Raw genomic sequence first — 9809 nt, forward strand, 5'->3', positions numbered from 1 at the left:
CGCGTCACTGTAAGGTGGACACAGTAGGCCTAGCCACACTATAGCCAATAGGTTAAGCTTGAATCATTCGAGAGACAATAGATATATATAGCCTATGGTATTTTTCTGGCAAGGATATTGCTTTTGTCTCTGTTACACGTTAATAATATATTTGTATATGAACATTACACCATTACTATATATTGTTGAATGACTTTGACTTGCCCAAAACAGGCAGGGCAGCGCAGCAGCGGAGAGTGAGCTCAGTTCCATCCATCCCAACCCAACCCCCATCCCGTTTCCCCCTGCCTTAAAGCTTACCACATATTGAAGCACTTTTCGCTTTAATAAGTGCAGCTTACAAAGTCTAGGGTGAAAGGGCAGTAAGGGGACGGTGTCTTTAGCCCTTCCTTCGGTACGCAATTATCAAGAAGGCAGTAACAAAACATTCCTACTAGCTAGAAAATTGCATAGGCTATATATGGTTAATAATAGCAAACGAACACACAGGAGAAACCCTCAGTTAATTTAACCCATAGAGTAAAAATGGACCCAAGTGGACCTATAAGCAGTATTTTATTGCACTGCACTCCCCCTGTATAAAGTGCAATATGCTATTCTTTCTAAAGGTTTTAAGCAGGCCATGCAGAACTTATATGTCTTCTGCTTCCTGATAAAGAAACGCGGGCGCCCCGCATCAATTTCGAAAGTTATGCATATTATGACTTGGTGATGGGGTAAACTAAAGTATAGACTACATAATTGTATAGCCTAATAGTCCAATAAGGCTATATAACATCCACAAACAATAGCCTAAACAATTACAAACCAAAATACAAAACGACTGCATGCACATATGATCAGCTGTTTAATTGGACCACAATTCCATTTTTATAGTGCAATTTCATGTTTCGCTGAAGTGTTCCCTGCCTCCGCAATCCGCATGCACCTCGCCCCCCAATCATGCATGATAAATGATCCAGCGAGGATTATGAACATGGGCACGATTTATAATTGTGGCGTGGGGTGCAGGGGAGACCGCACTGTTTTCGTCTTTTTCGGCTCCTGCTTGCAGGCAAACGTTGCATGGGCTCCTCGCCTCATAAAGTTTCCCGAATGCATCCAATTTCTAAACGGTAAAAGAGCATAGAATTCCGCATCTGCAGCCAATTAGGGCGGCCAGCGGCTCAGGAGAGCAGGAGAGAGGACTGGTTGAATAAGTGCATGGACCTTCCTCCGAGACAGCCCGTGGGCTGGGAGCCTCTAGTGTTACATTTTAAGCATCTTACCTTGCACGAGAGAAGCGCGCTGTTATCCATCATAAATGTGAGAGTGGACTGATTTCAACTATAATCTATGCGGGGTGTTTTCTTTTCTTTTCTTTGCGTATATATTTCGACCTGCATGCCCCTATAAAGTAGCAGCGACTGGGGGGAGCGGGCAGTGAAGACGAAATAAATGGACATTTATACAAAAAACGCGACGTTAAAACAATGAGGTAAATATTTTTAAAAAGCCCATTTCCAATAAACCAACGTAATGACACGACGATAAATAGCCTATATTATTTAGTTATTGTAAAGGCTGCATGATGTCAGTTTATAGCGTTTCGATATCGTCTGGCACTGAACCAGCCCTTTTATGAGGGGGTGAAACGTTTCCACGGACAAAAACAAGAGATGATTTATTATCTTTCAAGCATGCACATCAACACCGACATTTTGGCTCTACGGACGCGAGCCCAAACCCAAACGTTATTTTTGCTCACTCACCTGTCGTTGTTGTTATGTCAGTCGCGTTCTTTCGATTTAATTATTCCGCAATTTAAAACAATTAAGCCCCGCGTCTAAACTAAGTCGTCACCTAAGATGACAGTAAGTTATTTGGAAAGGGCTGTAAAGGAGCGCCGGGTGTATGAATGGCGAGGTTAGCTAAAATGAGAAAAGCCACCAGCCACAACCAATGAGGTGCGAGAGCAAACCTCCCCTTGCCCGGAGTGTGAGAGGGAGCCTGAATTAGGAGTCCATTGAACCGTGAAATAAGAGGAAAAACGACACAGGCTATAAAGGGCATCATAAATCAACTAAAAATGTTCTGTTTTTTGGACAATAACATGTTTTTTTAAAACAATGTTTTCAATTAAATGGTTTAGGATAAGGCTTAATTAGCAGTATAGCACTATGGCCAAAATGCACCTGCTAATCCAGAATGATGCTTCGTTAATAATCCCATTATTATGTTAATGTGGGACTATACTGTGATCTATGGATTTGATAACATAAAAAAACGAACAATGCAAGAATGAAATGCCAACAAGACTTGGAAGAAAGGTAAACCTTCAAACCATTATTAGTTTGATCAAACATAATTACGCTACTAAAAAGGCAAATGAGCATGTGCATGCATGTGTCTTTGAGACAAATATTTGGAATATCTATTCCCGACTTCCGACGACTTGTGAATTAGGTTTGGCAACACCGAATTATCAATACGTGGCAATTGTCCTTAATAATATAGAGTAATGACGGGTCGGGTCTCCTGGGAATCTTCCATACAGAAACACACGGGATCTGCGCTTCGTGGCCCCGTGACAGAGACACGCGTCTCCAGTGGGTTTGTCTTTTCCTGTTCTGTTGACCCCACTCAGTTCACTAACTTCATTTCCGTCACACAGTGCCCTCATCTTCCACCCAGGAGTCCCTCAAAGGATGTGGGGTAATTCACGGCGAGGAAAGTTGCTCATCCGTGACATTTTATTGCCTCATCATCAAGGTTGCTATTTCACGCAGAGCAACCGTATGAAATAGAGAAGCAGCCCGTGACGTTTTGTATAAGATCAATGTGAAGATTTGACTCTTTTTTATGTGGTTCCAGGTTTGTCTTTTTGTGCTCGGGCAATATACCTATACGTCATGATGGGCCTATAAAACCTGCGACTATTAGGCCTAGTAGGCCTATAGGATATTATCCAGCGCAAACCGTTATAGTCAAATTGTGGGATTTCATAATTTGCTAGACGTTCTGTTTGTTACGCCACATCCTAATGCAATGATTAAGAACAACAACATCCATGATGGTGTTCCCAACGCGAAACAATGGACGGAAATCCTAACATCCGTTTTCTGAAAAATGGCATTCATGCGCCTGCTGTGTTGCCTTCCTCAGGATACTGTACACGAAGGTTTCTAACACGTTTGAACACCAACCAACTGTTCTTTTGCAGTTCAGTAATGTGTTATATTATATATAGTTCCCAGGTAAGTTATAGCATACTGTGTTGGTCGTGATGTGGTGCCCATTTAAGCCTTAATAAAAGAGGGAGAGAGAGAGAGAATATATAACCCAACATTCCAGACTCGATGACGCATGCATCCAGTGCCTCCATGGGTAGCCCCATGGGTAGGTTTGGTAGCCCCTGTGTGGCTCTCATACCTCGTCAGAGCTGGACCCCCAAATGTCTGTACATGTATTTGGCTATGCAGTCTCAGACAACCATGTGCAAATATTTTGTGCCAGGGACACAAAAAGATTTGTTTTGAAAATAACAGATCCACAAGCTCATAAGGCATCACATTTGGGATGTGTTGTAAGCTTGTAGATTGGGTATTTTCAAATAGGGGCTGTTTACAAGTAGCCGATGTATGGGGTTAAGTGGTTAAACTGATTTTGATGCAATATTAACTCATTTTACTGCAGGGGACCCCCAGCCATGACCCTCTCGAGAAGGACCCGGTGGCACGCAGACGGTATGCCTGTCGCCTCACAGCTAGAAGGTCCTGGGTTCGATTCCCTCTGGGGACGCTGGGGGCGTGTTCTCTCTCAGTGCGCATAACCTATGGGTGGGGTTGGCAAAAGGGACTTTCTGTGTCTGTGTGGAGTTTGCATGTTCTCCCTGTGTCATGTAGGTAACCTGCTGACATCCTATACCTTCTTTCTGTATAGGTAACCTCACAAAAACATGCAGTAATCCTGTTCTCTAAACTGCCTCCCCCTGGCCAGCCGGTGTGCCTGATGGAGGGGAAAGGAACTGGTTGGAATAACATGTTCCTTCCTGCTACATCCAACCGGGGAAACTCCCCCCTGTCAGGTGAAAAGAAGCGGCTTGGACTCCTCATGCGCTGAAAGAAGCATGAGCCATGAGGTCAGTCCATTGCTCTCCCCAGGTTGGCAGAGGGAGTGTAGCACCCAGGATTACATTGCTAATTGACACTGGGTGAAAAAATGGGTTACAAAAATCGTGGGACAAAAGGAAAACAATCACACCCGTGTGAAGTGAGGGGCACTCTCTAACCCTACAGGATAGAATGTGTAAAGCACAAATGAATACAAGAGAATCATTGTATTATCATAAACCTTTATATTGTTAAACAAACAATCCCATTTTATTTTCTACATGGTAACTGAAAGACAGACGTTTTGGCTATCCAGCCTTCATCTGTGTTTTCATTTCACATTTCATTCATTCTTGAAACATGTTTAAAACTGCACTGAACGCACAGTGTTGGCAACTTCACCAAAAATGGCATTCACCAGACTCCACCCATTTTGCGTCTACTGTTTGGTAGCGTTCAGAAATCTACCTGTTTCAACACTTACTGCTCCATCCAACATATTTGTATTGTTTTAGGCCATTCCATTTTGTGGTTGTATCAACATTACTGCTGGCATGAATGCTACACCTTCCCTATGGAGTATCCACCTTGGTAAATGGTGCATTTATATAGCGCTTTTATCCAAAGGGCTTTACATAGATTGTGCATTACATCCACCCATTCACACACACACACACACACACACACACACACACACACACACACACACACACACACACACACACACACACACACACACACACACACACACACACACACACACACACACACACACACACACACACACACACACACATTCATACACCAATGGCGGAGGAAACCATGCAAGGCACCAACCTGCACATCAGGAGCAATTAGGGGTTCAGAGTCTTGCTCAAGGACACTTTGACACTAACTCTGGGGGAGCTACTGTACCCCTGAGCCACTGCCACCCTTTCCTTCCTTAAAGACTTACTGTATTAGCGTCCTTGTGTATTAAGACTGTTGAACTGTATATGAATATTCATCATGTGTTTTTGTTATTTGCTGCAAATAGAAAACTTCTGAGGTTCAAGGTCCAATGGTGACTTTATTATGCCTTTAGGCAAATTCTGCTGGCCAAGAGCAATAAAAGTCAGGAAATACAAATATTACGGGGGATTCGGGGAAACAGAAATACGCACCCATCAGTGCATACATGCATGTGCATTGTACACATGCACGAACACACACACACACACACACACACACACACACACACACACACACACACACACACACACACACACACACACACACACACACACACACACACACACACACAGCGTGTATGGATTCATATGTTTTGAGCTTCATTCACTTTAATCATGCTCTTTTGGTAAGCCTTGCCATCAATAGTATACCATAAACCCTCCAGCGCCAGCCTCTTCCCACTGCTGGTGTGTTAACATTTCAGAGCTGCCCACCCTCTCTCGGGATTTCACCCCTTAAAAAATGCTTGTATTTGAACATACAGACATCTGTGATTACATCGCCTGGCGCAAATGAAGCCCCTCACTCTGAACTGTAATGAGTTATTTATTTAGTCAAAGGGGCTACCGAGAGAGAGATGATCTGGAGATGGAGATAGATTCCATTCCAGCCCCGCCCCCCCTTCTGCTCCTTGGGGACAGAGAAAATGGGACCATGGCACCATGGAAGGCAGGGCAAAGAATATGAAATCTTTTCACGCTATAGCTCCAGGCCAGTCAAAGCCAGACACAGAACAGTATGAAGTCAGAGATCCAGGAGAGTGGAAAAATCCACATGCATTCATATACTTTGTGTTTGTTTTGATTGTTGGTTTGCACGGAGGAAGACAACAGGGAGATTGATAAGGAGACAGTGAATAAGACACAGGAGCTGCTCTCAGAAATGTCAGCAGAGTTCAAGTTTTGGTTCAGAGTATATACGTGACTTATTCAGATTCATGAAACTCCTTTATAGAATATATTCACCCCAAAACTGAGGCCTGCTCCACATGTTTTAATTCTTAAACTGAATTTCTATTGTTGTAGAATGCTGACACCGACAGTATAATATTGTCACCCGTTTGACCAACATTTGCAGATCTCTAATAGTTTTCCTCAATACGGTATATGATCAGTACCAATTTACCTCAAAAACTGCATAAGGGATTTGGAAATCCACAGAAGTGGATCTGTATTTAGATTCAGATTCAACAAAATACATTTCAACCCCAACCCTACTATGCAGTGATACTTATGTATAAAGAGCATAAAGGCAGTACAATAACATCCTGAACTTGAGGAATATGATGGAAAAGGGAGCATGCTCTCTTGGTTTGTATGTGTGCATGTGCGTGTTTGTGCGCATGTTTGTGCGTTCGTGTGTGATTGTGCACGTGTGTGTGCGCTCATGCGTGTGTTGTGCGTGCATGTGCGCATGTTTGTACGTGCGTGCATGCATGCTTGCATGTGTTGGGGGAGAAGATACAGTAGAGTTACAGAAGTGTAACTCTAGTGTTACAGCATAAGGTGCTGACTGCTGCTGGGCCACCCATTTCAATTTACCAAAACACTGCAACAACATTGTGCCTATACAACACACATGCACCAGCTATTATGATTCACTGCATATCTTATAAACTCCACAACTGGGCCTCCAACAAAAGTGGCCCACACAGGGTGTAGACAGCAGCCCGCTCGCGTGTGTCGTAATAATTAGCAGGGGGGAAGTATTAAATTAAAGCAAGGCAGTCTTTTTTTTATGAGGCAACTGTTTATGAAGGTAATAGCATCCCTATAAATTAACGACCTCCCGATGCCTCCCGATGTGTTGCCACTCATCAGGTTCAGTAGTAGTCTGATATGTCCACTACATGACCTCAGTCATTTAGTCTCTGGTATTCTGGCCCTAGAGGGAACTCGGGAGGGAGCTTGGGAGAAGGGAGAGTCTATGTTTGCGGAGCGACATGTGGTGTCGAGACAAAATGCTTGCTCCCATTACACACAATATCTTCTGGTATGCACTTAATCAAAAGCACTGTGCGTACGTGCATGTGTGCGTGTGTGTGTGTGTGTGACTGTGTGTGTGTGTGTGTGTGTGTGTGTGTGTGTGTGTGTGTGTGTGTGTGTGTGTGTGCGCGCGCGCGCGTGTGTGTGTGTGTGTGTGTGTGTGTGTGTGTGTGTGTGTGTGTGTGTGTGTGTGTGTGTGTGTGTGTGTGTGTGTGTGTGTGTGCGTGCCCCGCGCACGCGTGTGATGTACAGCACAGATGTACATGTGCCTGTCCGTGCAATCTGCACACGTGTCCCTAAAAATACTTTTCACGATGCCACAAAATACCTTGAACGCTGCTCTTTTTAGGCAGGCATCTAAATTGATTCCACAACCACCAACCAACTCTCAGTGCGAGAGCTCTACACGGTGGGACATAGCACTTATCCCGATGCGTGCTTGGGGACACACCCTGCCACGATAGTCCATGACCATGACCATGCCATGGGAACCAAGGTGCTCACCTTACACATTAAATCAATCTTAACAGCCCATGGAGGATTCATCCCTGCGTGAGCAGCATGAGGATGAAATAAAGCCCCCGAAATTGACTACTCCTGCGGAAAGAAAAGGAACAAAAAAGAGAAAAGCACAGAGAGCAAGAGCATGGAGGAAAGCACTGCCATTTAGAAGGCCTAAATCATCCCCCTGCACCGTAAATCCACTGACCGCTCATCATTCAGCAGCATTTTAAAAAGCCCTTAAAGAAAAACACTGGCTGAAATGAATCTGCTGTCACCTCTCATTTGGGTCTGGCCTGCCGGCTCAATAAGAAAAGTGTTGTTCCCTGGAAGGGGCTGCTGAGCCCTGGGCTGAGCTCTCAGGTTTTGGGTTTACCCCTGTCCCGCATTCTCAAGGCTTTTTACTTTGAGGCCAGAGTCTCCATCTCTCTCTCTCTCTCTCTCCCTCCTTCCCATCCCCCCACTTGCCCCCCCCCCCCCCCCCCCAGACATGTCTGACAGGCTGAACTCGATGTGGGCTGCTCACCAGACTACAAAAATCATTCATCTGTGCCTTCAGACGGTCAAATCTGGAACTAATAAAGGGACCTTGCCTATTGATCCTATTCACAGGCATGTCGTTGCGAGATCCAACCACTAGAGGGCTCTCTGGTCCAAGCTAGTGGTGGCTCTTTGAGGTTTGTGGTACCCCTTCAGAACAAATTGGCACCACAATCGGAGGCAGTATACCCTCTCATTAGCGTAGTTGCTATTGATGAATTGTGAAAAGCTCAACTGATGCAGGGTGACAGTATAAGCCTATAAATGATTTATCTATTCTATTCCTAATCAGTGATCACACAACTATCTAACTATCCCCATATATATTTTACTATGAGTATGGATATTACATACTGGTTTCAGAGACTCAGAAGACAACTTGAAAACTTCAAACCCTTACCCTGGTGTCCCAATTTGGGCAATGGGCATGTTATTATAGGTGAAATTAAATAGCACATCTACAAGCAGTTCTGAGGTTGTAGATTGGCTATATTTTTCCAAAAACATTTTTGAATAATTTTGAGGATAGTCACTTCCAATTCCAATTCACTGGGGCCCCCTGTGCTCTGGAACGATAAGGTGTTTGTTTCCTACTTTGACACACACACACACACACACACACACACACACACACACACACACACACACACACACACACACACACACACACACACACACACACACACACACACACACACACACACACATACACACACACACACACACACACACACACACACACACACACTGTTTGAAGTTCAGCTGGATTGCAGATCTTGAGTGCTTTAATGAAGCAAAGGACAACAATGGCAGAAGAAAGCCCATCCCCTCACCCTCCTCGCCCCCCTCACCCTCTGCCCGCCTTGGGGCACAAACAAACGTGTGAAACAGGAAACATGTGCTGTATAGATGAACTGATGCCGACCCAAGGCACGCAGACGAAAGGACTGGGCATTGTGTGTCGTAACCCCCCCACCCACCGGACCCCTACAAAAAAAATATGTGAAAAAAAAACCACAATCTGGAGTAAAGTAGCTAGAATGAAAATGGCCACAAGAGCAACAACAAGAAACCAGCTCCTCACAAGGAGAGACTGAGAGAGAGAGAGAGAGAGAGAGAGAGAGAGAGAGAGAGAGAGAGAGAGAGAGAGAGACTGAGCAGTAGAAAGAGCCACAGTCACTTTTAGGGTTGTATTTATGTGAGGGTAAGGGCACTACCCCAAACGCCTGGGCAAAACCACAGCATTCCACGCTGGGTCTTAAAGAGACAGGGCGACACTGTCATCATGGGTATTTGGGGAGTAAAGTGTTAACATGTGTCGAGTCGTGCGTTTGCGAGGAGCATGCAGCCAGGTTCTAACTAGAGCAGGGGTTCTCAAAGTGGGGTCCGGGGACCCCCAGGGGTCCTTGAGGGAGTTCCTGGGGGTCCCCGCAGCTTTAAATGATAGTTAGGAACCAAATGGACCCTTTATGGGGCTGTAACTCTAAGAGTGTATACAGATGTTTCCATCTGTACACTCTCAGAGTTACATTAACATTGATTTTACAGTATAAATTAGGGTCCCAGAGATAGAAATGCCATTAAATGGGGGTCCGTATATAGCCTAATGCATGTGGGGGTCCTTGAAATGAAAATGGTTGAGAATCACTAGTGCTAGAGCCATAAAACTCTTCTCTTATGG

The 9809-nt window shown here is 44.6% G+C and overlaps 1 protein-coding gene across 2 annotated transcripts in view; it reads right to left on the minus strand.

Annotated features, from left to right (window-relative positions):
* fli1 (Fli-1 proto-oncogene, ETS transcription factor) overlaps window positions 1–1885 on the minus strand; it is a 58504-nt gene extending 56619 nt beyond the window's left edge. For both annotated transcript variants that reach the window (XM_079515164.1, XM_079515163.1), the window contains exon 1: window positions 1752–1885. The gene's annotated coding sequence lies outside the window, so the exon portion shown is untranslated. The remainder of the gene's footprint in view (window positions 1–1751) is intronic.
* Window positions 1886–9809: the final 7924 nt, after the last annotated feature.

This window comes from Electrona antarctica (genome assembly GCF_951216825.1).
Source record: "Electrona antarctica genome assembly, chromosome: 11".
In the NCBI taxonomy this organism is placed as follows: Eukaryota; Metazoa; Chordata; class Actinopteri; order Myctophiformes; family Myctophidae; genus Electrona; species Electrona antarctica.